The 26228-nt window shown below is 40.2% G+C and overlaps 1 protein-coding gene across 1 annotated transcript in view; it reads right to left on the bottom strand.

The window, feature by feature from the left end:
* Positions 1 to 26228, bottom strand: part of LOC102846312 (3-hydroxyisobutyrate dehydrogenase, mitochondrial-like) — a 184545-nt gene that overhangs the window by 35172 nt on the left and 123145 nt on the right. The gene's annotated exons all lie outside the window — the stretch shown is intronic.

Below are 26228 nucleotides of genomic sequence, written 5' to 3' on the forward strand. Positions count from 1 at the left end.
ATCTCCTCCTGTACCAGTCAGATCTGATTTGACGGTACACACATAACAAATTAAAATTAAAAAAATAAGAAAAAAAATTTTTAAAAAGAAGTAAAAGTTAACCCTAATTATCACTCTTTAATATTTACAGGCTAACAACAACGGACTCAAGCATGGAGGAACGGAAAGGATGGCGCAGGACAGGGTAAGGTTCCAAGCTGTTATTCACGGCATCACTATGAGTTATAGTTGACACAACACTACCGAACAACAGTAACAATATTTACATGGATCCATCTCCCAATATTATGTCAGTATTGTTTGCTGTAAGACCCCAAACAGGCTTAAATCTCAAAACATGTATTAGAATGAATACCCACAGTTATCCAATATTCCTTACAGTCTTACATTTTCTACTGGTGTGTTGTTTTTTTTTTTTTCCTTCTGCTAATGAAAATTATTTTCTCCGAAGTACTTAAATGCCTGTGTTTCAGGAAAAAAAGGCGGGGTTGGGGGGAGAACTATACAACTCACTGTATCTTCCCTTTTGTCTTGGTTTGTAACAAGCAGTGAACTTTCTCTTCTCTCAGATATGTTCCATTTTTTTTTGGTCTTCATTTTTCTTTTCAGTGAAACCACCACTCTAGTTTACTTGTCTGCTTCTCTACAACATAAATCCTAAACCGTATGTACTATGTGCTATGTAATGATGCGCTATGGTTGAAATGTACAACTTTTTCATATATCCATGCCTTTTGTGGCCTGTTTCCTTGTATGAAATTCCATGCCCTTCCCTTCCTCCTTTGCCTGGCTAACTCCTACTTATCTTTCAAGACGTGACCCTCTTTTTTCTGCTTTCTTAACATTCCTCTGGGTCATACTTCTATTAAAGCATTAATACTTAAGGATGATGTTTTAAACTCATCCATGGGGCACAAAAGAAGTAAAGGCCTGGCAATCAATCTGCTTCCATTAAGATTACAGTAAAGAAAATGCCAAGGAACAGTCCTGCTCCTAACACATGCAGCTGTCATGTGGTTATCAGTTCAACTCAAGGCATGTACCACAGCATGGAACACTGCCTGATCCTGTGCCATTCTCACAATCGCTGCTGTGCCCAAGCTCACTGCTGCAGACACTGTGTCAACCCACCTCCTTTAAGACCCTCCTCCTTTCTGACCACACTTAACTGTATTAGGCATGATGTCTTCCTCCAGGAATGCGCCCCTCTTGATAACACGCCCAGAGCATATGCGATGAAGTGTTGTCACCCTCACCTCCAACGAGCATTCCTGGCTTCTTCCAAGACAGATTTGTTCTTCTAGCTTTGTACTTTGCATTTTCTTTGTTAAAAACAAAATTCAAAGGTATCAATGCTTTTGCCTCTTCCACAATCAGCACCTGGTCTAGTTTTCAAAGCTGGTATTAAGCTTCTCCAATGATTCCCTCCCCCCCCAACACACACACACACACACACACACACACAATCAATCTGATTCCTATGTAGGCTGTCAGGTGAAGTCCATGTGTACAGCTGTCATTTGTGTTTCTTCGAAAATGTTTTTGCGATGAATAATTTGTTGTACAGAATTCTATCATTCTGTCTCAAGCCTCATTTCGGTCACCCAGTCCATTTCTTGACTACTGATCCTGTTCCCAACTTTTGCATTCTAGTCACTCATTACTATTAATGCATCTTGGTTGCATGTTTGATCAATTTCCAATTGCAACAGTTGGCAGAAGTCATCTATTTCCTCCTCTTTGGCTCTGGTTGTGCTGTATAAATTTGAATGATAGTAGCATCAACAGGTCTTCCTTGTATGTGTTTGACCTTGAGTCTATCCTGCCTGAATTGAATCCCATCTCAGGAATAGGTTTGAGGGCTTGAATACTAATGAGCGAAGACCAGATGAGTTGTGGGAGGTTATAATCCATAGGATATAATCCATGAAGAATGTAAATGGTCTTTACAAAGACGGAAAAGGAAGAAAAGATCAAGACGGATGTCAGAAGAGACCTTGAAATACTGCACTACAGTGCTGAGAAGCCAAAGCAAAGGGATGAAATCAAGAAGTTAAGGAGCTAAACAGAAGATTCCAAAGGGCAGCTCGGGAAGACAAAGCAAAGTATTATAATGAAATGTGCAAAAAGCTGGAGCTGGAAAACAAAAAAGAATGATCTCGCTCAGTATTTCTTAAACTGAAGGAAGTGAAAAACAAATTCAAACCTCGAGTTTCAATACTTAAGGATGCTGTGTGGGTAGAATGTTGAATGACCCAGAAAGCATTAAAAGAAGATGGAAAGAGTATATAAAGTTTCTGTATCAAAAAGAATTAAAAGATACAGAAGAATTTCATCAAACAATATATGATCAAAAGGCAATGGTTATGAAGGAGGAAGTTTAGGCTACTCTGAAGGAAATGGCAAAAAAAAGCAAGGCCCAGGGAATTAATGGCATACCAAATGGCATATTTCAACAAACAGATGCTGCCCTGGATGTACTCACCAGGCTGTGCCAAGAAATCTGGAGGACAATAACATGGCCAACTAACTAGAAGAGAACCATATTTATTTCCATTCCAAAAAAACATGATCTGACAGAGTGTGGAAATTATCAAACAATGTCATTAATATAATACAAAAGCAGGATCCTGTTGAAGGTTATCACAAAAATGAATGGAATAGTACATCAACAGAGAACTGCCAGATGTGCAGGCTGGGTTTAGTAGAGCCATGGCACTAGGGATATTATAGCCAATGTCACATGGATCTTAGCTGAAAGTAGAAAGTATCAGAGGAATGTCTATCTGTGTTTCATTGATTACATAAAGACATTTGACTATGTGGATCACAACAAACTGTGGCTAACCTTGAGAAGAATGGGAATCCCTGAACACTTAATTATGCTTATGCAAAATCTATACTTGGACCAGGAGGCAATCGTCAGAGCAAGGAAACATGGCATGGTTAAAAATTAGGAAAGGTTTATGCCAGGGATGCACCCTATCTCCATACCTTTTTAATCTATATGTGGAACAGATCATATGAGAGGCTGAACTCTATGAGGAGAAATGTGACCTTAGGATTGGAGGAAGACTCATCAACAACTTGCCTTATGATACAACCTGCTTGCTGTAACTAAGGAGGACCTAAGGCGTTTGCTGTAGAAGATCAATGACTGTAGTCTTCAGTATGGATTGAAGCTCAACATCATGAAAACAAGGATTCTCACCACTGGGCTAACTGATAGCATCATGGTAGATGGAGAAGATATTTTGATTGTTAACCATTTCACCTTGCTTGCTCCCATGATCAACATTCTTGACACCACCAGTCAGGAAATAAAAAACAAATTGCATTAGGAAAATATACTGTCAGGGACCTCTCCAGAGTACTAAAGAGCAACAATGTCAGTTTATAGACTAAGGTACATCTGATCCAGGCCATGTTCTTCACAATTACTTGCTATGCATCAGAGAGCTGAATAATGAGTGACTAAGGATGTTAGAAGAATAATTGATGCTTTTGAGTTGTGATGCTGGAGGGGAGTCTGAACATACCACTAACTAAGAGAACAAACTATTTTGTCCTGAAGAGAGTAAAATCAAGTTGCTCCTTGGAGGCAAGGATGTAAAAGCTCCGTCTCACATACTTTCGGAATGCTGCCAGGAGGGACCAGTCCTTGGAGAGGGACATCATGCTTGGAAGGGTGGAAGAGCAGCACAAGAGAGGAAGATTCTGGATGAGATGGATTGACTCAGTGACTGGAGAAAAGGGAGTAGGTGTGTTGGAGACAGTGAAATTGGCTCAGGAGAGGGCAGGATTCAAAGCTGTTATATTCAGGGTCGCTATGAGTAACAGGTGACTCGATAGCACATAACAACGTTTCTTCAGTCTTCCTCATTCACTGTCCAATATTCACATGCATTATGAGGTCATGGGAAACACCATAGTCAGGTGAATCAACTTGATGACACTAATAACCAGCTACTACTGAGAGCTCTGGTGGTCTAGTGGCAAAGAGCTGTGCTGCCATTCCCAAAGCACATGGTTTGAATTTACCAGCTGCTCCAAGGGAGAAAAATAGGCAATCTCCTCCTGTGTGATTAAACTACCTCTGAAAAACCGCTGGGGGGTCATCTTTGAGTCGGTTCCGACTAGATGAGACATAACAACAACACACTGTAATTGGTGGTTTTTCTGATGTTTCTTGTTACTTTTCTTAGAGGCAGAAGCTATTTGAATCTCAGCACCTAGCCCACTGCATTTGTCTGATAAATGTTCACTGTCCTTAAAGGAAGTAGGAAGAGAAGAAATCAATGATGAAGAAAATGACTGAGAATACTAATTACAACTAATTAAGACAATGCTTTCTGCTTATGAAAAAAAGCCCTACTTTGGAGTACCAAATGGCATTGTTTACATATTCTACAACCAAGCATGATCACAAGCACACACGTATGGAGATGTTGCAGGGAGTTTAAAAAAAAGACACGTGACTGGAGGGTGACCAACTCCCAATTCAAGGTCAGACCTGGACAAGTTAGGCCACCTTTCAGCCTTCGAAAAGGTGATGAAAACACTTGTCACATTTATTTTCAAGTGCAAACGGCAGCATTTATAGAAAAAACTATTTGTTAATTATAAACTTATTCCATAAATGTTACAAGTTATATTTATGCAATAGTACAGAACTGAAATTCAGACTATATCATTACCAAAAAATAAACCAAAGAGTTATGGTAGATAACTCTTTGATAACCTAGAATAATTTACTTATGAGTCACAAATATGGATTATAATTTCTAATGCTTCAGCTACTGAAAGATGGCCTGCAAAGCCAGAGAGTGACTGGACAGAAAGCTTTTAAAAACTACAAATTCTATTCATCTTTAACACTCTAAAAATTCTGCCACCAAAGCATCCCAGTGATATGTCGCAAAATGTAGTAAATCATTTAATTTGCTCCAAAGAACTTAAATGTTTTAACCAGTCTGCCATCAAAAGAGATCAAGAAGAGGACTAAGGGGACATGGGCTGCAATGTGAGCTGTCTTTAAAATGCAATTGTTCTAATCATTTTCTACAGATGCCGCCTCACAAGGGGCTGCTGTCACAGGGACCATTTACGACTTGTTATGGTGTCTCTATTGTTTACCAGCGACATTCGCTTAAAAAGGCGACAGCTGGGACAGAAAGCTGCTACTCAACGAACAATATAATCCCGTGAAAGTAATCAACAAATTTAAGGGTGTTAATTAACTTTACACTTTATCATGTTCAATTAGTTGTCCTTTCTAGAAAAGATTGCCGTGCACAATCAGTTTAGAGCGTGCCATGTTTGATTTGTAAGTGATCACTGTTTCTGTTTCAGAGTCCATGTCAGATGTTCTCCTGGGTTTTGGTGACACAGATGAATGGCTCTGCACATGTTAGGGGGTGATCTGGTTTAACAGAAGCTAGCATAACATAACCCCTTGTTAACACTCTTTCTGGCAATATCCAAGCTGGAAACTGAAGTGCACCACCACCACCCACAGCACTACTCTGGAGTCAGCTGAACAAAGTTTGGGTAGTCAGCTGCTTCTAAAATAAACAGACACAAATACAAGGAGAAAGAAGTGATTTCTCATCATTATTTTTCAAAGTTAAGGCTTGTCTTTCAGGGGCATGTTTGGGATCATTTCCTCCCAGCAAGATCTTGAAACTCTGCTGCATTCTGCACAAAGCTGGATGCACTGGATCCTCAGACGGTAGAGAATGCGGATAGCACTTGAACAAGAGCAAGGGATGTGCTAAACAAGGGCTTGTGCTAAAATCTAGGATGTGACTTTTAATCCAGAAGCTGTATTTTCTAAGTGTGTGTATCTGCAGTGAAGTCTATTAATCTAGGAATGCAATTTGCCTCTCTCTTACCTTTAATGCACCTGTTCCTACTTGCTAATAGGACAAGGGGAAAGCTCATGATGAAGCGATAGTATATTCAGAATTGCATTTTAATGAAAGCCACTAGTTCCCCTAGACTGATAAATAGTGTTTTGCATCAAAATATTTCATAAGCCATTGACGAGGTGAACAAAACCAGAGACGGAGTTTTGGAAGGAAGTGTTGTTAAGAAAAACAAAAGCAAGGAGTGTGCAAGCTCTTTTAAAAAGAAAAGTCTACATAGGATTTTGACACTTCATAAAACCGTACCTTGATCTTCTAGACTAGCTGTTTCCTGCATAATATACAAAGTAAATGCATATAAATAAACTATAGCTGGTCAGCTAGTTACAGCATACACCAGGACCAAGCAGAACTTGTCCAAAATGGAAAAGTTGTTAACTCTGAAAGCTAATAATGTCCTAAGTTAAATATTAAAGAAGGAAATTATACGCTATATCTGAAACAGCTGAAACCACAATACACAGCAGCAGAAAACATTAGTTTTCTGCAGAAGATCTGCAGGGAGAAGGGAAGTGGTCGATAGATCCTTAAATTGGAAGCAATAGCCGTTCTTCTCCCCCAAGTTGGCAGCTGCTACATTTTCAGACTTGCTTCATTATTTACCCATAATGACCATCAAGCTGCAGTCAAAGTCAGATCACAACAACTGTCAGCAGCTCTTTTAATTAGCCTTGTTTGAATTCAGATAAATATCACAATAGACCTGCTTATACTGAAAGAGCAACAGAATGTTCCGCATGGGGCTGGGCTGGCTGTGAAGGACCAGTGCGGCCCGGAAGGAAGCCATCAGACAGAAATCCAGAGTGGGGTCTCAACAGGGTGGGGTGACTCAGAGAAGGAAATGTTTGCTTTCATTTTGAAAATCACGTTAAAAACCAATTTCCTGTTCTTCAGCCCAGACCAAGACGCTACATAATGTAGGTTTGCAGTGAAAACCTAGGCTGCTTGAAAGCAAAATATCTGGAGCTCAAGGCAAAAGTTAATTAACACAATTTAAAAAAACTTATTGTAAGTAAAATATCTTTCTTTTATAAAATTCCTTCTTAAAACCAAAGAAGAAATCTGGCACTTAAGGAGGTGAGCCTGTTTACTATTTTTTAAATTCTGCGTAATTTGCAGCAGAGAGAGAGAGAGAGTGTGTGTGTGTGAGAGAGAGAGAGATATAGGAGTCTGCTATTTTCCTTTAAGTCTCTTACATACTTCTTGCATTCAGCATTAATCACAAAGGGAAGCAAAGCTAATTATCAAATACTAAGTAACTTAATCATCGTCATGTTCCCCATCCCTCCGGGGTTCTCATTACAGTTGAGAATGAAACCAAAAATATAACCATCACCTGCCTTCTACTTTTATAGGTAATTGATGGCTCACATGACTGTAGTCTAAGTTTGGGGTGGGTAAATAGAGCTGGGGGCAGAGAAGAGAAAGAAGGGTGTGAGGATCAAGCAAGGTGATATATCCTGGCAGCACATCAGGAAGAACTGAAGACAGAAAGGAAACAGGGCTGTGCTGGGGAGCTCCACTGGGTGAGCCAGGAATGAGCATTTTTAGTCCCCTCATGGTCCCAGAAATCTTGAGTCTTAAATTTGGGGATTGTGTGTGTGGGAGGCACAATGGAAATTTAGGGGTTATGAGTGGGAGTCACCTTCCACTACTTCATTTTTCCTGGCCCCTCCAGCATTATGTATTCGTCTGCAGTCACTTCTCATGTTATATAACCTTTAGGAAGCTAACTAGTGAGGCCTGACTGAGGAGAAAGGATATGTTACTGTTTCTACAGCGCTTGGATTCTACTTAAGATCTTATTAAGCAGGAAAACAAATCTACAGGAAGAATTAAAATGACATTATTTGTGATTTAATTTCAAGTATTAAATCCCATGGAGTCTACAACCAGGAGAAGATAACATAGATGAATGGGACCTTCTAAGACTCAAATCCCTATGCACATCCAAAAACTTCTCCAGTAGGGTAAAAAGGGAAGCCACTGACTGGGAAAAAGTATTCGGTAACAACATATCAGATAAGGGACTTATATCCAGAATTTATGAAATACTTGAGCACCACAACAAGATAAAGGTAAATAATCCAATAGAAAAATGGGCACAGGATATGAACAGGCACTTCACCGAAGACGACATTCAGATGGCTAACAAACACATGAAGAAATGCTCAAAATCCCTAGCCCTAAGAGAGATGCAAATTAAAACAACTATGAGATATCATTTCACCCCAGTCAAAATAGCAAAATTTAACAGAACAGCAAGCAACAAATGCTGGCGAGGTTGTGGAGAAAATGGAACCCTGATTCACTGTTGGTGGGAGTGTAAAATGGTGCAACCCCTGTGGAAAGCAGTATGGCGCTTTCTCAAAAAGTTGCAAATAGAGATACCATTTGACCCAGCAATTCCACTACTGGGAATATACCCTGAAGAGACCATATCTGACATCCAAGCAGATATATGCACACCCATGTTCATTGCAGCTTTGTTCACAATAGCAAGGAGTTGGAAACAACCTAAGTGCCCATCAACAAACGAATGGCTAGAGAAGCTGTGGTATATTCGCACAATGGAATACTATGCTGCATTGAAAAACAAGGAACTCATGCAATATTATTCAAAATGGTTGACTCTGGAGAACATTATGCTGAGTGAAATATCCCAGTCACAAAAGGACAAATATTACATGATGCCACTGTTGTAGAATGGGACTGTCCTTGGGGTTAGGGAGACACTGAGTAAGATGGGTTCAATAATGTATACTGCACTGAAGCAGAGGAGGGAGAGAACCGTCTAAAAGAGAGATGTAACTGGGTATTTCTGTCATCACAGGAGACTAGAGCGAGGGCTGCATGGTGGAGGGGACCTGGGGGAGGGTTTGTAAAACAATGAAAGAATCTTTTCTTTTACTTTTCCATAATTTTTGGACTCATGTACTTATAACTTGTTAGTCAAATTTGTGTCTTCTAGGTTGCAACACCCCCATGATACATCTTGAAGGATATGTACATGTACAGCCAAGCACAATCAATAAGAGTGCATCTGAATTCCAAAATCAATCTCCATAATAGTCTATGTGTTTCCTACTGCCAAAGGGGCCCTTTAGAGTAGTGAGAGAAGATCTTCACCCTGAAACCCACAGCGTCCCTTTTCAGCAGGAAGTAGCTAAGAGAATACGCCGTCCCCTTTTCCTTATGACTCAGGGTGAAGTCTCTCTCAGGGAGGAGTGATAGGGAATGGCAAAGGATACACTGACAAAGAAGATTAATCAGAACTGGCTTTGACAAGCACTGTGGCATTTGGACAAGAACAAACTGGGAGGAGGGTAGAGAGAATAGTGCAACAATGAATGAGTGGAAGCCCAAAATCTCTGTAAATGTTTATGAAAATTAATAAAATATAATTATAGAAAAAAAAAAAAAAAAAAAAAAAAAAAATCCCATGGAGTCCAACTTCTGCACAATACAGGGAAGGAGATAAAAGGAAAAACAAAGGCAATCACTGTAGAATGCTGACGATGTCTATGTGAAGAATTCCAGTCCTTGTTTCTTGATTACCACAGCAGCAAGTATTTCTCACTCTTTTTCTTTTTTAGTAAAGAATAAGCCATCGGCATCGCCCTGTTATGGATGATGATGTCCTCCCACCTTCAGCCCTTAATACAACCGGCCTCCTGACTCCATCACAGCCAACAGCAGCCACACTTGCCCAGCTCACTGAGCACAGGGCAACGGTCATACTGTCAGTCCCAAGACTAGACTCTGGCTTAGTAAGATTCTTACTTCTTGATTCTATGTTCTTGTCGATTCTGCTTTGTGGAGTCCATGTGACCAAAGAGAAGTACCTCTTTATTGGTGGTATAACTCTAAAAGTCCAGAATACTTCAGTGAGATACTGTTCATTCTTAATATACTAACCATGTTTAATATAATCTTCCAAAGAATTTATGCACTTATCTGGGGAAAGTCATGCAATTCTCATATCTTCTATTTAAAAGATAAGTTGTTGTTAGAAGTAAATGTACATAATTAAGAACAATTATTAAAAGTAGCACTCTTCAATTTCTTTTATCTAGGCCAGATGATAATATTCTTGGCTTTTATGTGCAGTGACCTCAGAGTGCAGTTGAAACCCATGAGAAACTGATTAAAATGTAAGGCCCAGGATCAAGAATCTTTTAAACTAAAGAAAGCAATGATTAGAAATACATGGAGATCAGTAGTAAAACATAACCTATACACAGTTGTTGTTTGATGCTCCAACTCATAGCTACACTATGAACCACAGCTCCGACCCTCGCCCTAGCCTGTGGGATTTTCATTGTCTTATATACTTGAGCATTGTTACGGTCACTCTGTCTACCCATCTTGTTGAGGGTCTTTCTCCCTGATGCTGACACTCCCATCTTTCCATGCATGATGTCTTTTTCCAAAGACCAGCCCCTCCTAACACGCCCCAAAGTATGTGAGACGGAGTTCCACCATGCATGTCTCTATGGAACGCCCTGGTTGCACTTTCTCCAAAACATTTGTTCTGTTGCCAGTCCATGTGATATTCAGGACTCTTTTCTAACACAATTCAAAGGCACTGATGCTATTTCTGTCAGGTCCAACTTTGGGGGGGCATAGGAAGTAACTGAAAAGTCCAAGGCTTGAATCAAGTGCACCTAAGTCTTTAAATTGATTTTTATTGGTCGTGAGCACCTTGGAGAGGTCCTTGATGGCAGATTTTCCCAATACAACACATCTTTTGATTTCTTGACTACTGGCGCCAAGCAAGATGAAATCATTAACAATTTCAGTCTTTTCTCCAACTATCATGTTGCCTATGGGCCCAGTGGGGAGAATTTTTGTTTTCTTGATGTTGAGATATACTGAAGGCTATATAGTCTTTGATCTTTTGCAACAAGCATTCCAAACTCAGTAGTATGGGGGGGAAGACTCCAATATGCTACATGTGTCACATAAATACATGCCCCATACACAAAAATAAGGTACCAACTAGGGTATATATATTCCAAAGGAAAGTGGCAACAGCAACATTCACACACTTATGCTTACTGTAGCACCATTTGCAATAAGTTAAGAATTGGAAACAACCTAATTGTTCAACAGTAGACAAATGGCTAAAGAAACTGGTAATGTGACACAATAATTAAATTTCATACTATAAATAAAAAGTATCAAAAGTTTGTGAAATACTGAAAAAACACAGACAAATCTAGAGCAAATTATGTTGAGTGACATAAGTCAGTAACAAAAGGGCAATTACAGTCGAAGATCACAATTTTAAAAAGCAAAGGAAGGCTTATCCAGAAAGAATCTTGGAAAGATAAGAATGGAGGGAGAAAGGAGTAAAAATTAGTAAATAGAGACTGGGTGAAGGGAAAGGCCACACACAGTACCTAGATGATTGACTTACTGAGTTGGATTCCTGACACTTAGTTGGAACCTACTTACAGCTGACCCTCCAATGGGTTTTCAGAGTCTGTAAATCACATCAGAAGGGCTTGCCCATCTTCCAGAGTAGCTGGTATTGCCTGATTCTCCACCTGGCTGCCTGGCTTTGGCTCGGCAACGCAGTGCCTTTCCCACCAGGCCCCCAGGGCTCCCTTAACTAATTACCTTAATTAGTGGCAGTTAATGTTATAAGACAAAATGTCTATGAATGATTGTATGAAAAAATAGTAAGATTTGTAAACTTTCACTCAAAATTCAACAAAAAATAAATCAACCAGGAATGAGACGTGGACGAGGTGAAGGGTAGGCATATGAACTATGAGAGAATAAAGGTAACACAAAATCCTTGTAAGTTTGAAGAGAAAGCACTTCTGTAGCTGCACTGTGAGAATGGAAGACCCATGGAGACAGCCAGTTAGGGTAGGGTATTGTTCGAATAAGGTGCAGCTGAAGCTGTAACTAAAGGCAACTTCATGCTTCCCAGAAAAACAGCAAGAAAAAATACCACAAGAAAACAAAGCAGATGCTTTATTTGCCTTAGTACTTCTGGATGACAAGGACTTTTTCTTAAAGGCAGTGACACTCTTGGGAAGCTGTGAAGACTGAAATTACTATTAAAATGAAAGCAGGTGAAGCAGCTCATCCCACTGAAGTTCTGAAGTACTTCACCATGTAAATAATTTCCGTATTTCTTTTTTGTAGTAAACTAATGTTAGTGTTTCTAAAACTTAGTGCACTATACTGATACATATAACATTGAGCAAATAATCTGAGAAGCTGGACTATATGAAGAGTCAAGATTGGAGGACAACTCGTGACATGCAGATGATACATACAACCTTGCCTGCAGAAAAAGACTTGAAGCACTTATTGATGAAGCACAAAGATTACAGTCCTCAGTTTTTATTACTTCAACATCAAGAAAACAAAATTTCTCTCACTGGATCAACATGATAAATGGAAAAAAACAATGAAGTTGTCAAGGACTGAGTTTTACTTGGATCCAAGTCAACACCCACAGAACCAGTGTTAAGAAATCAAATGATATGTTGCATTGGCCACAACTGCTATCAAAAACCTTTTTAAAGTGCTAGAGATCAAAGGTGCTACTTTAAAGACTAAGGTGCACCAGACCCAAACCAAGGATTTTTAAAACTCTTCCAACTAAAAATCAAATTTCTCAACATAATGAGTTCCAAAAACCTTATACCATTGAGTTCCAAAGTAGTATCTCTATCTCTAAACTTCACCTATCAGGTTGTTGTTGTTGGGTGCCATCGAGTCAACCACAACTCATAATGTCTCTATGAACAACAGATCAGAACACTGAGCAGCTGGTAGATTTGAATTGCCTGCCTTTGGGATTGTAGTACATCTTACCACTATGCCACCAGAGCACACTTGTTTTCCTTACAGAAAACAAATTCTTCCCCTCTAGGTAAAGACTTGAGTTTTTGTCAGCAGGCTCACTTTGAACGAGATTTATTCATTATGAATGAATCATAAGATTTGCGCCTATTTTCCCCCTGCATGTATCTTTTTTCTTTGTTAGTTTTTAGGTTCTTTTTTTTTAAAAAAAAAAAAAAATTATTTTATACTGGTTTACTTACAAAGTTCATGTACACTGTTTTTAACACAGGATCATTCCAATATCCCTTACCCATCCCTCCCTCCTGCCTCCCACCCAATTGTACAACCCTATGATTAACCACCCCATCCCCCCAGCCTTTCCTTAACCCTCTGTTCCCACCCTTGTATCCTCAAACATGTTCTAAAATAATGGTCTTAACTGTATGTGATGTGGTTTTATAGACTCTAGTCAGACTCTTTTTGGTCTCCTAGCAGTTCTGGCGCCTTACTAGTAAGGAGTTGCACTACCAACCCAAAGGTACTTGGTTCAAATCCACCAGATGCTCTGAGGAAGACAGATGGGCAATTTCCTCCTCTGAGATTTACTTCTCTGAAAACCCGCTAGAGGATCAGCTATGAGTTGGCTCTAATTCAACAAGACACAAGAACAAGGCTCCCAACTGAGAATCAGTTTTCACACCAGTAGGCTGGAGTTCTGAGCTACTGGGGATACTGTAAAGCCAGTCAAGGAGTCAAGGGGCAGCTCAATTCAGTCTTTCCACATGCTAGCTTCAAAGCTTGCAAAGAACTGCAACTTTTAGGAATCACCAGTAACTTGCTTTTAGCTTGCTGTGCTCAGGCTAAGGAGCCTTGCTCTCTTTTGTAACGTTTACCACTTGGGAACCCTAATGAGACATTCTGCCCTGCCTCTTATGGTTGCTTCAAGTTGGAATCAATTGATGGCAACAGGTTTGGATTTTGAGATCTTGGTCTTCAGACTGATTCCTAACCAGAACACTACCGCTTAGTCCTGGACTCAGCACTCAGCTGGCTAAGTGAGCACAGGGTGCCCTCAATATAATGCATTTCCACTAGATCTTTGATCCATGGTTAGTTGCCATCAAGCTGGCCACATTCATAGAAACCTTCTATATAACAACAGAGTGATGCTTGGTCCTGAGCCATTTTCACAATCTTTGCCTTGTTTTGAGTCTATTTGGTCCTTGGAGACATGGTATCTATCCACATTCTCTCATAGTCAATCACTTTGATATGTCCAGAACAGAGCAGATGAAGTAAGACATTAATTTATTCTACCACCTTGGCAAAAGTCCACACTCTATCACTCCATTCACACAGCTATTTCCCAGCTAGGATTCTCTTGACCTTGCTCACAATTTGACAAACCTCCTCTGCCTGCACACTCTCCACTGAACTCAACACCCATAATGCCGTATGAGCCACTGACATTATTTTACTCCCAAAACACTCAATATTTCTACCTTACATACAGACTAGAGACTGTTCGTTCACAGTCTGGCTTCTGCTTACCTTTCAAGTTTCATTTCTTTTTTTTTTCTATAATTATATTTTATTAATTTTCATAAACATTTATAGAGATTTTGGGTTTCCATTCATTCATTGTTGCACTATTCTCTCTATGGTCCTCCCAGTTTGTCCTTGTCCAAATGCCACAGTGCTTGTCAAAGCCAGTTCTGATTAATCTTCTTTGTCAGTGTGTCCTTTGCCATTCCCTATCACTCCTCCCTGAGAGAGACTTCACCCTGAGTCATAAGGAAAAGGGGATGGCGTATTCTCTTAGCTACTTCCTGCTGAAAAGGGACGCTGTGGGTTTCAGGGTGAAGATCTTCTCTCACTACTCTAAAGGGCCCCTTTGGCAGTAGGAAACACATAGACTATTATGGAGATTGATTTTGGAATTCAGATGCACTCTTATTGATTGTCCTTGGCTGTACATGTTCATATCCTTGAAGATGTATCATGGGGGTGTTGCAACCTAGAAGACACAAATTTGACTAACAAGTTATAAGTACATGAGTCCAAAAATTATGGAAAAGTAAAAGAAAAGATTCTTTCATTGTTTTACAAACCCTCCCCCAGGTCCCCTCCACCATGTAGCCCTCGCTCTAGTCTCCTGTGATGACAGAAATACCTAGTTATATATCTCTTTTAAACAGTTTTCTCCCTCCTCTGTTTCAGTGCAGTATACATTATTGAACCCATCTTACTCAGTCTCTCCCCAACCCCAAGGACAGTCCCATTCTACAACAGTGGCATCATGTAATATTTGTCCTTTTGTGACTGGGATATTTCACTCAGCATAATGTTCTCCAGAGTCAACCATTTTGAATAATATTGCATGAGTTCCTTGTTTTTTAATGCAGCATAGTATTCCATTGTGCAAATATACCACAGCTTCTCTAGCCATTCGTTTGTTGATGGGCACTTAGGTTGTTTCCAACTCCTTGCTATTGTGAACAAAGCTGCAATAAACATGGGTGTGCATATATCTGCTTGGATGTCAGCTATGGTCTCTTCAGGGTATATTCCCAGTAGTGGAATTGCTGGGTCAAATGGTATCTCTATTTGCAACTTTTTGAGAAAGCGCCATACTGCTTTCCACAGGGGTTGCACCATTTTACACTCCCACCAACAGTGAATCAGGGTTGGTCCCTGACATCCAATGCCAGGTACTCACTCTAGCCAAACCATATCATTTCTTCTTTTCTCCCTATGCAGAGATGACGTTCCATCTTTCTTCCCTTCCCACACACATGCTGTGTCCTGGTGCTGGTCCTGGTCTGCTGTATCCACATTCACCCTGTACTACCTCCGCCTCGGGTTGTGCTTGGCTGGCAAAATCCCCATTCCCTTATAAAAGTGCAGCGCAGATGCCCTTTCCAACCTCTACCCCATATCAAACTTCTTAAGCCCATCTTACTAAGTGCACCCATGTACACTTTATGTATCCTCTCATTGTGGATCATATTACATATCAGAGTCGGCTTTTTACCTGTTTATTTTCCCTCAATCATAAACTTTTGGCAAAATAGTTGTTTAATAGGTAAGCAGTTAAAAATTGCCAGCAAAAACGAGAGATGGAAGAAATCCCATAATGTAGAAAAAATGATGACTCAGGGAGAAATAACGAATATCATTTAGGGGAGAAAAATCCTTATTTTTTAATGAAAACAGAAGTGAAGCAAGTCACAGAAACCCATATAATATAATTTATAAAACACTACCAGACTGGTCACTGTAATGCCAGACAGACAGCCACTATAGTCCTTGAAAAGACAGAGGGGAAAGGGGGTTAAAAGGCTAATCTAGGATTAAAAGTAGTAAATCCTGGTGACATTAAAGGAAAACAAAATTCCAAACCAGGCTTTAGATCACAAAATTCTAAAAAAAATATATATGGATCTATATAAATCTAGATCTAGATATATAATAATACATAAAGCAGATCTCTATATATTAATATATAAAACAAGCAATAGTTCTGTGTGTAGGAAAATAATTTTTATATGATAAAGAAACCATATTTCATTAAAAAATGGATAGGATGTTGACAGACTCCTTAAAAAGCTTCAAAGAAAAACTAGGTCATCAATTGAAAGGCAATTCAATACCATGCCAGGAAGTACAGACTTAGAAAAATTCAGAGTGGTATTCCTTAATTTTCACAGCATCCACTAAGTCAAATTATAGAGAGGGGGAAGTCTTTAGTATTTACCAAAGTAAACTATAAACCCATCATTGCAAAAAATCCCATTTACCTACTCAAGTAAAATACAAGCATAAGTCTTAGGAGCCTGGCCTTCTAGATGAGTGAATCAGCAAGTCACATGATGAAGGGCAGTGACCTGACTGAACTGCTCTTTGCCTCCTCCACTGTAAGGACTGTTCTAAATTAACGTCTTTAAAGGTACTCTGAATATAAAACCAGTGTGTGTGTGGGGGGGAACCAACCAACCATAACTAAGAAAACTCAGAAAGGGCTCTCATTTAAAGAAGAAAATATTCCCAATCTTTGTAAAATTTCTCTAGCGGCAGGCCTTTTGCTCATTTCCTAATGAGGTGATTTTCTTTGGAGAAGACTGTATTGTTGGAGCTCTTGGGGCTTTGGGTTTAGCAGCACAAGCCCCTATGGACTATGCCACCAGAGCTTCACCGTGGTTAAAGTATTTGGCTGTTAACTGGAGGGCTGGAGTTCAAACTTACCATCCATTCTGAGGAAAAAAGATTTTTCCACCTGGGAAAGCCTGTAAGTCAGAATGACTATGAGTCTGAAAGCCTATGAGTCAGAATTAACTTGAAGGCAATGGGTTGGTTACATGCTCTGGGCACTTAACCTGAGGTGGTTATATGCCTTATAAATATTTTCGCTGAGACGAAGGTGCGTCTGATACAAGTCATGGTCTTTGCAATCACTTGTTATGCATCAGAGAGTTGGACAATGACTAAGGAGGATAGGAGGAGAGTTGATGCCTTTGAGCTGTGGTGCTGGAGAAGAGTATTGAGGGTACCACGGACTGCTAAGAAAACTGATTCATCCTGGAGAGGGTTAAGTCAGGCTGCTCCTTGGAGGCAAGGATTCTGTGGCTTCATCTGATATACTTTGGACATGTTGTAAGGAGAGACCACTCCTTTGAGAGGGACATCATGCTTGGGAGGGTAGAGGCACAGCGCAGGAGGGGAAGACCCTCTATGAGGTGGATCGATTTAGTGACTGGAGTAATCGGGATGGGTGTGTCGGAGACAGTGCAATTGGCAGAAGATAGAGCAGGGTTTAGAGCTGTTGTAAACAGGGTCACTATGAGCCACAAGCGACTTGACGGCACATAACAAGAACAATAATTTAGGCCTTTATCTACTAACTCATCTGTTGTTTTTTAAATTTATGTTTTACACCAGTTTAAATGGTCATTGCTGGTATTTTCTTATTCCTTCCCTCCCCTCCAATTTTATCTTTTATTTCTTTAAATATTTTACACAGGTTGTTGCTGTTGTTGGGTGCTACTGAGTCAATGCTGACTCACAGGGACCTTACTTGGAGCCACAATCAATATACCTGTATTAACAATACAACAGATCAAAACCTTGTCTGATCTTGTACCATCCTTACAGCCTCTGCTCTGTTTAACCCCACTGTTGAAATTATACCAATCCTTTAGGTTTTCCTTCTCCTTCACTGACCCTTTGCTTTCCCCATCAGGATGTGTTTCTCTAAGGTCCCCCTTAATAACATTCCCAAAGTATGTGAGACAAAGTCATAAATCATCCTTGCTGCTAAAAACACACTTTTTCCAAGACCGAGTTGATTGGTCTTTTGGCAGTCCCTGGTATAGTCAATATTCTCAGCCAACACCATATTCAAAAGCATTGATTCTTTCTCGATCTTCCTTATTTACTGTCCAACTTTCACATGCATGTGAAGCAACTGAAAATACCATGGATTGGATCAGCTGAACCTTACTCTTGAAATGGCACCTTGCTCTTCAGCACTTTAAAGAGGTCTTTGGAAGCAGATTTGCCCAATGCAACTTACTGTTCCATTTCTTTAGTGCTGCTGCCATGAATGGTGACTGCGGATCCAAGTAAAATGCAATCCCTGACAACTTTAATATTTTCTCCATTTGCCATGAAGTACCCTCCTTATGCAGTTTAAGGATTTCAGTTTAGCTCTCCTGGAGCAGTCTGTAATATGCTGCACTGCCTAACAAAAATGCCAGCTGCTCTGAGGGAGAAAGACGCAAAGTCTCCTCATCCTAATTATAGCCTCAGAAACCTGAGAAGGATTACTGTAAATTGGGATCAATTTGATGGCAGGGAGCTTGGGTATTGTATATATGTCGTTGTTAGGTGCCAATGAGTGAGTACAACTCAGAGACCCTTTAGATCTGAACTGTGTCCTACCCTGCGTCCTCCTCCTCATCTCTGGCACACATAAGCCCACTGTCGCAGTCACTGTGGCCATCCATCTCACTGAGGGGCTTCCTCTCTTACGGTGAATTTAAGAATGATGTCCCTTTCCAAGGAATAGCCTCTCCTAACAAAATGCCGAAAAAATATCAGATAAAGTGCTTTTCTTTGCCTAAAGGAGCATTCTGGCTATACTTTCTCTAAAACGTATCTATTTATTTTTTTGGCATGTGGAGATATGCTAAAAAGCATTGCCATCAAGTTGGGTCCAACTTCTAGCTCATTCTCTAGTGGGTTTTCAGAGGCAAAAATTGCACAAGAGATTTACCCGTCCTTCTCCTGAGGAACCACTGGTACATTCCAACCAGCAGAGGCGCCGCCTTGGGGTGAGCAGTGCAACTCCCTATGGATTAGGCCAATCATTTTCTATTTTGTTTGGAGGATTTCAGGATTTATAGTTCTGAGGGATTTAAATCCTGTTGACACTTGCTTTGCTGATTTACTTCCAGATTTTTTTTAATTGAGAGTTTAAGGAAAGTTTATAAAGTTTATAAAGAATTTGGATTTCCATTCCTTCACCGTTGCACATTTTCCTCTCTGGCCCCTCCTCCCCCCCACCCCACTTGCTATTTTTTTTTCCCTTTGGGAAAAAAGTTCTTTTATTGTTATATAGCTCCCCTCCCCTGCTTTACTTTACTATGAAGCTCTTATTCTGGACTCTTGTCATGCCAATAATACCTAATCATTTATTCCTTTTATATAACTCTCTCCCTCATCTGTTTCAAAACCCCCATGCCAGTCCTGTTTTATAACAGTGGCACTATGCAGTATTTGTCTTTTTGTGACTGAGATATTTCACTCAGCATAATCTCCTCCATGGTCACCCATTTTGCTTAATATTTCATGAGTTGTTTTTCAGTGCTGCATAATATTCTATTGTGCCACTCTATCCATTCATTTGTTAATGTGCACTTGGGTTGTTTCCAACTCTTTGCTATTGTGAACAAAGCAGCAATAAACATGGGTGTGCATATATCTGCTTGGGTGGCAGTTCTGGGTTTTTTATAGTATATTCCCAGTAGTAGAATTGCTGGGTCAAATGGTATTTGTATTTCTATTTGCAACTTTTTAAGAAAGTGCCATACTACCTCCCATAGTGGTTGTACCATTTTATACTCCTACTAGCAGTGAATAAGGGTTCCAGTTTCTCCACATCCACATCAGCGTTTGTTGTTTGCACATGGTAATTTTTTAATTATTATTAATTGCAATGAACATATACAGAGATTTTGGAATTCCATTCATTCATTGATGCACTTTTCTCCCCACCCACTCACCCTCACCCCCACCCCAGTTTGCTCCTCTCCTTGAAAAGCAAAAGAAAAACTCCTTCATTGGTATACAATCCCCCCTGCCCTGCACATCCCCACTCCCACCCCAAGGATACTCCACTCTGCAATCCTCATTCCGGGCTCTTAGCCCATGGCAATTTTTTTTTAAAATTTATTTTTCATTTCAATGAACATCTACAGAGATTTTGGAATTCCATTCATTCATTGTTGCACCCTTCTCCCCGCCCCCTCCCCCCTACCCTCCCATTCCATGGCAATTTTTTAAGAAAACTTTTTATTGTAGACTCATCTTGATGGAACTGAATTTGTGGATTCTGAGGGCCATGGATCGGAGAGGATGCTTTTTCCTAGTGCACACTCTTCCCCCCCCCCCCCCTGTATGTAGAGGATCTTACTAGCCCCAGGATCTGTGAAGCCCTTAAACTTACTGGTTGCATTGTTATTGGGTGCCATCCAGCAGGTTTGGAGTCACAGGAACCCCACGTGACAGAGCAGAACTTTTCCTTGGCGTTTTGTTGACTATAGTCTTTATGAAAGCAGACTGGTAGGTCTTTCTCCATGACACAGTCTGAATGTGAACTCTGTACCCATGAGATCAGACCTACTGCTAGAGAGATTCAAGGAATACTGACTTCTTTTCCAATCTGTAACCAAGGCACTCAAACAGATTTCCTAGTTCTGTCCCTTTTAACAAGAGGCTTTTCATCCACAGGCCACCTTTCCTTGACATTAGACCACCTTTAAGTGGTTATGGCCCTTGGTAGATAACCAAATTTAATCTACATCTAATCTGTATGTTGAGAAAATGACTTGAGAAGCTGGACTCTAAGAAGAAGAATATGGCATCAGGATTGGAGGAAGACTCGATAATCTTTTTTATGCAGATGATACAACATGGCTTGCTGCACATGAGGAAGACTTGAAGCACTTGTTGCAGAAAGTTCAATACTTCCACTTTCAATAGGGATTGCATCTCAATGTCAAGAAAACAAAAATCTTCACTACTGGACCTATAGGTAACATCACAACAGATGGAGAAAAGAGTGTGACCTCATATAACTTGGATACACAAATAAATACACTTGGTACCAGAAGTGAGGAGATCAGGAGATATAACTGCATTAGGAAAGTGTGTAATCAAGGACCTCTCTAACTTACTGAGAGCAAAGATGTCAGTCTGAAGACTAAGGTGCGCCTGATTCACACTATGGAATTTTCAGTCACTTGCTATATGTCTGAGAGCTGGACAATGAATAAAGATGACAGAAGAATCAATGCCTTTGAACTGTTGTGTTGGAGAAGAGTGCTGAATATCCCGTGGACTGCTAAAAGAACAAAAAGGTATGTCGTAGAGAATGTGCAGCCAGAGTCCTTTTCGAAGGCAGGGAAGACAAAACTTCATTTCATGCACTTTGGGCATACTGCGAGGAGAGGCTATTCCTTGAAGAGGGACATCATGCTTGAAGACCTGGAGAGGTAGTGAAGGAGAGGAAGACCCTCAACAACTAGGTGGACTGACAAAGTGACTGCAGCAATGGGCTTGAGTGTGTCAGAGCTGTGAGGAAGGCATAGGGACAGCACAGAGTTCAGATCTGTTGTTTATGGGGTTGCTATGAGACATACTTGATTCACTGGCACCTAACAACAACAATGATTCTTTACTCAAGAATTTTAATCCCCAAAGATTGGTTCCTGCAATCAGGATGTGCCCCCAAGGAAGTGAGAACTACTGGGTTTATCACTCCGACTTCAGATTCAATTTAAAAACTCAATTTAATTGTCCTGGAATCAGAATGGACTCATAGGTGATTCTCCACTGAGTTTCAAAGGCAGTAAATCAAATGGGAGGAGTATGTCTTTCTCCTACAAAGTCACTGATAAATCAGAACTGCCAAAGAGCTTGGCCATTGAGTTAGTGGCGCACTTCCTACAAAACAAGCCACCAGAACTCAGATTACCATTCAATTATTTGGCCACTGAGGACTAACCACTGTTTTTTACTGAGAACCCAGTAATATATGTACAAGTATATCTGTCATAATTTCTCCAGCATCTGGCAGTTTTATGGCATCACAGTGTTTTAACCTACCTACTCCACCATACTGCCTGAAGCAGTAGATGGCTATCTATCTATCTATCTATCTATCTATCTATCTATCATCTATCACTTAACAACAATAACAACAACAACACAGAGAGCTACGCTGGCTTAGTGGGCAGAAAGTTATGCTACCAGGCCCAAGGTGGATTATTTTAATCTGCGGCCCTCTGGCCTGGTTTAAATTGGTTTTTGTCAAACCTTCTTCTAAGTGGTATAGCACTGGTCTGTTCATTGCTGTACAGAGGTAACTCGTGTTTGCTGTGATGCTAAACACTGTGACACTGATATGCCAAATGTGATAATGGTTACCCATGGTGGACAGTGTTTGGTGGAGCTTCCTGATTAAAACAAGCTTGGAAGCAGGAGTGGCATCCACTTCCGAAATGGCTTGCATCCTGAAACTCTATGAACATGGAGAAATGACCAAAGTTATACAAGCGTTCAGGTCTTTATTTCATAGGGTAGCAATGAGTTGTCTACAACTCAACAAAACTTAACAATAATAATAACATATATAAAATATATATTTTATGTCAAAGAAAAGATTGATTTCCATTTTATTTTTAGATCAGTTATTTCTTTCCTAATAATAAAACATATTTTATCTTTACCATTAGTACCTGTATTACACTAAAAATTTACACAAAATTTTGCTTTTTATGGCATTTATTTTTATAAGTAAAATCAAGAAATTTCATCTGATTAGATAGTCAATCAATTTTATGAATACTTCCTATGCAAGTAATCTAAAAAGAAATACTGAGTGGTTGGAATCTTTAGATCACTTCAATTTTACACTTTTTCTTTTAAATATCTCATAAATTATCTTTAAGTGCACACATCAAGAATTTTTATTCAATGTGTTCAACATATAAACAGCCTACGCTTCACTTCTCTATACAAACAAAAATAAGGAAGACCAAATTCTTGCTTAAAATAAGTTTTATGATTACACAGTAATGTTGTTGTTATGTGCTGTCAAGTCGCTTGTGACTCATATACAACAGCCCTAAACCCTGCTCTATCCTGTGCACTGCCTCTGACACACCCATCCCGATTACCCCACTGAATCAATCCACCTCACAGAGGGTCTTCCCCTCCTGTGCTGTCCCTCCACCCTACCAAGCATGATGTTCCTCTCCAAGGACCTGTCTCTCCTTACAACATGTCCAAAGTATGCCAGACGAAGCCCCAGAATCCTTGCCTCCAAGGAGTAGCCTGGTTTAACACTCTCCAGGATGAATCTGTTTGTTTTCTTGGCAGTCCAGGGTACATTCAATACTCTTCTCCAGCACTGCAGCTCAAAGGCATCAATTCTCCTTCTATCCTCCCTAGTCATTGTCCAACTCTCTGATGCGTAACAAGTGATTGCAAAAACCATGGCCTGTATTAGACGCAATTTAGTCTCCAGAGAGCCACCGTTGCTCTTGAGTACTTTAGAGAGGTCTCTAACAGCAGACTTTGCCATCGCAATACGTTTTTTGATTTCCTGACTGCTGGTGCCAAGAGTGTTGACCGTGGAGCCGAGCAAACTGAAGCTGTGAACAATCTCAATCTCTTCTCCATCCATCCTGATGCTGCCAACAGTAATGTTACTATGTATAAAATGTTACTACAGTATAAAATTACCTTTAATATGAAAAAAAATGTCATAAAAGGGTTAGGAAGCTCTGGTGGCCTAGCATTAAGGAGCTATACTGAAATCGCAAGATACATGGTTCAAATCCACTAGCTTCTCTGAGGGAGAGAGATGGGAAATCTCCTCCTGCACAATTAAACCGCCTCTGAAAGTCTGTAGGGTCAGCTCCAACTCCATGGTGCACAATAACAACAGCATAAATAATTTGAAATGTTCAAAACTCAAAGGAGGGTAAAATATATTGGGGTAAGAAAGAGGACGAAACTAGAGGAAAACAGGAATGTTTCACTTAAATGACTAGACCAAAATAAACCAAGAAAGGACTGAGATTATAACACACTTTATTGTCATTACTGTGTACCACTGCGTTGGAACCGACTCATAGGTGACCTTCTCTCAGGTTTTCAGAGGCAGGAAATCTCATAGGCGGTTGCCCATCTTTCTCCCACAGGGCAGCTGGTGGATTTGAACTTCTTGTCTTTGGGTTGGCAGCACAATGCCTTACCACTATGCCACCAAGAGGTCCCTACAACATACTTCTTGCTATTATGGTCATAACTCTGGGACCTGGCCTATCCTGAGCCAGTCACTAACTCTGACATACCTACCCTTATTACCCCAGTTACTATGTCAATTCATCTCATCAGAGGTCTTCCTCTCTTGTGCTATCCCTTCACCCTTCCAAGCATGATGTCCTTCTCCAAGGACTAGTCCATCCTGGCCATATACCCATAATAAGTGAGATGGAGCTTCAAAATCCTTGCCTCCGAGGAGAAACCTGGTTTCAACCTCTCCAAGACAGACCTGTTTGTTCTCTTGGCAGTCCATTTTATGTTCAATACTATTCTCCAAGCACCACAACTCAAAGGCTTCCTTAGTCACTGTCCAGCTCTCTGATGCACTGCCAAGTAATTGTGAAGACCATGGACTGGATCGGGCACACCTTATTTAGACGGACATCATTGCTTATCAACAATCTGAGTTATGCAAATGACACAACCTTGCTTGCTGTGAGGACTGGAATCACTTGTTACAGAAGGTCAAGGACTATCGTCTTCAATATGGATTGAAGCTCAACATCAAGACAAGGATTCTCACCACTGGGCCAATTGGTAGCACCATGATGGATGAAGGAAAACCAACAAACTAGCAGGGAAAAATTGGGGCAACTCGTGATTCAACTTGCTGAATTGAGTGTGAACAAATTCAAAAATGACCCTCCAGACAGTTTTCTGAGGATTTAAACTGCACAGGAGATGGTTGCTCATCTTTTTCTCACTGAGCCCTTGGTGGATTCAAACTGCCAGAAGTGTCACCTTTGGGTCAGCAACCAACTCCCTACTGACTACACCATCAAATCTCAAAATTGAGACAGAGGAAGTACTTTCAGGTGAAAGGAACAGCAAAAGTAAATGCAAAGAAGCAAAAATATATGACTGCTCAGAGAAGAGTAAGCACCTGCCTTTGGAACATGTGATAACTACAAACCCAGTGAGTCTCAGTTAGCCGTTTCATTGAGGATATGTTCCCCAACTCTAAATTCTGACATGAATTATTTATTCTTAACCGGCTCCATGCTACAAAGTAAACCATGTTACTTTTTTTTTAGAAAGCTGGGCTAAGAGTGAGACTCAAAAAATGAGGACAATCCTAAACTTAATAGTAATATTGACAAATACAAAGAACTAATTCATTGTTGTCATGTGTCACCTGGTCAACTATAACTCATAGTGACCTATGAACAACTTATCTAAACACCGTTCTCAGGATCTCCAACAGGCCCACTCTTAGCCACTGTGTCAATCCATCTTGTGGACGGTCGTCTTCTCTTTCATGTTCCCCAGCATGATTTATTTTTCTGTATATTTCCCACACAATATGCCTAAAGTATAATGAGCCCGAGTTTTGCCATCCTTGCCTCTAAGAGGCACCTTGGTTGCATTTCCACCCAGAGAGACTTATTTATTCTTTTGGAAGTTCCTGGGATATTTATAGTTGGTCTTAAATAATCACTTAGCTCTCTGATGCACAGTACACAGATTAAGAGTATTACTTTGCGTTCTCTTCCCTGTCTCCCAGGCAGAGCTAGCGCTCTATTTCTATGGAACTTGTTACTATCTTTGTTATGACAATTATCAACCCCACAGCTTAATATATTATCTTCTTCCATGCCCATCTCACTCATGAAAGCTCCCCAAGAGCAAATGCTGTGATTTCTAGAATAGTGTTGGATACACACATATTATCCTAAAAATAAGAATGGACATAGGAGGAGAGAAAGGAAAGGAGGAAGAAGTTATCTGTAAATTTCTTTGGTTGAAAAAACAATGAACAGGAGTTGAATCCACAATCTGCTCACTGGGTAAGGAGAGAGAAGAGAGGGCTGTGTTACTCAGTACAGTTACAACTGGCCATATATGGTTATTAATCACTTGAAATATAGCTGGCTATCA

The sequence above is a fragment of the Elephantulus edwardii genome, unplaced genomic scaffold, assembly GCF_000299155.1.
Source record: "Elephantulus edwardii isolate Elephantulus edwardi_28Jun2011 unplaced genomic scaffold, EleEdw1.0 scaffold00182, whole genome shotgun sequence".
Classification (NCBI taxonomy): Eukaryota; Metazoa; Chordata; class Mammalia; order Macroscelidea; family Macroscelididae; genus Elephantulus; species Elephantulus edwardii.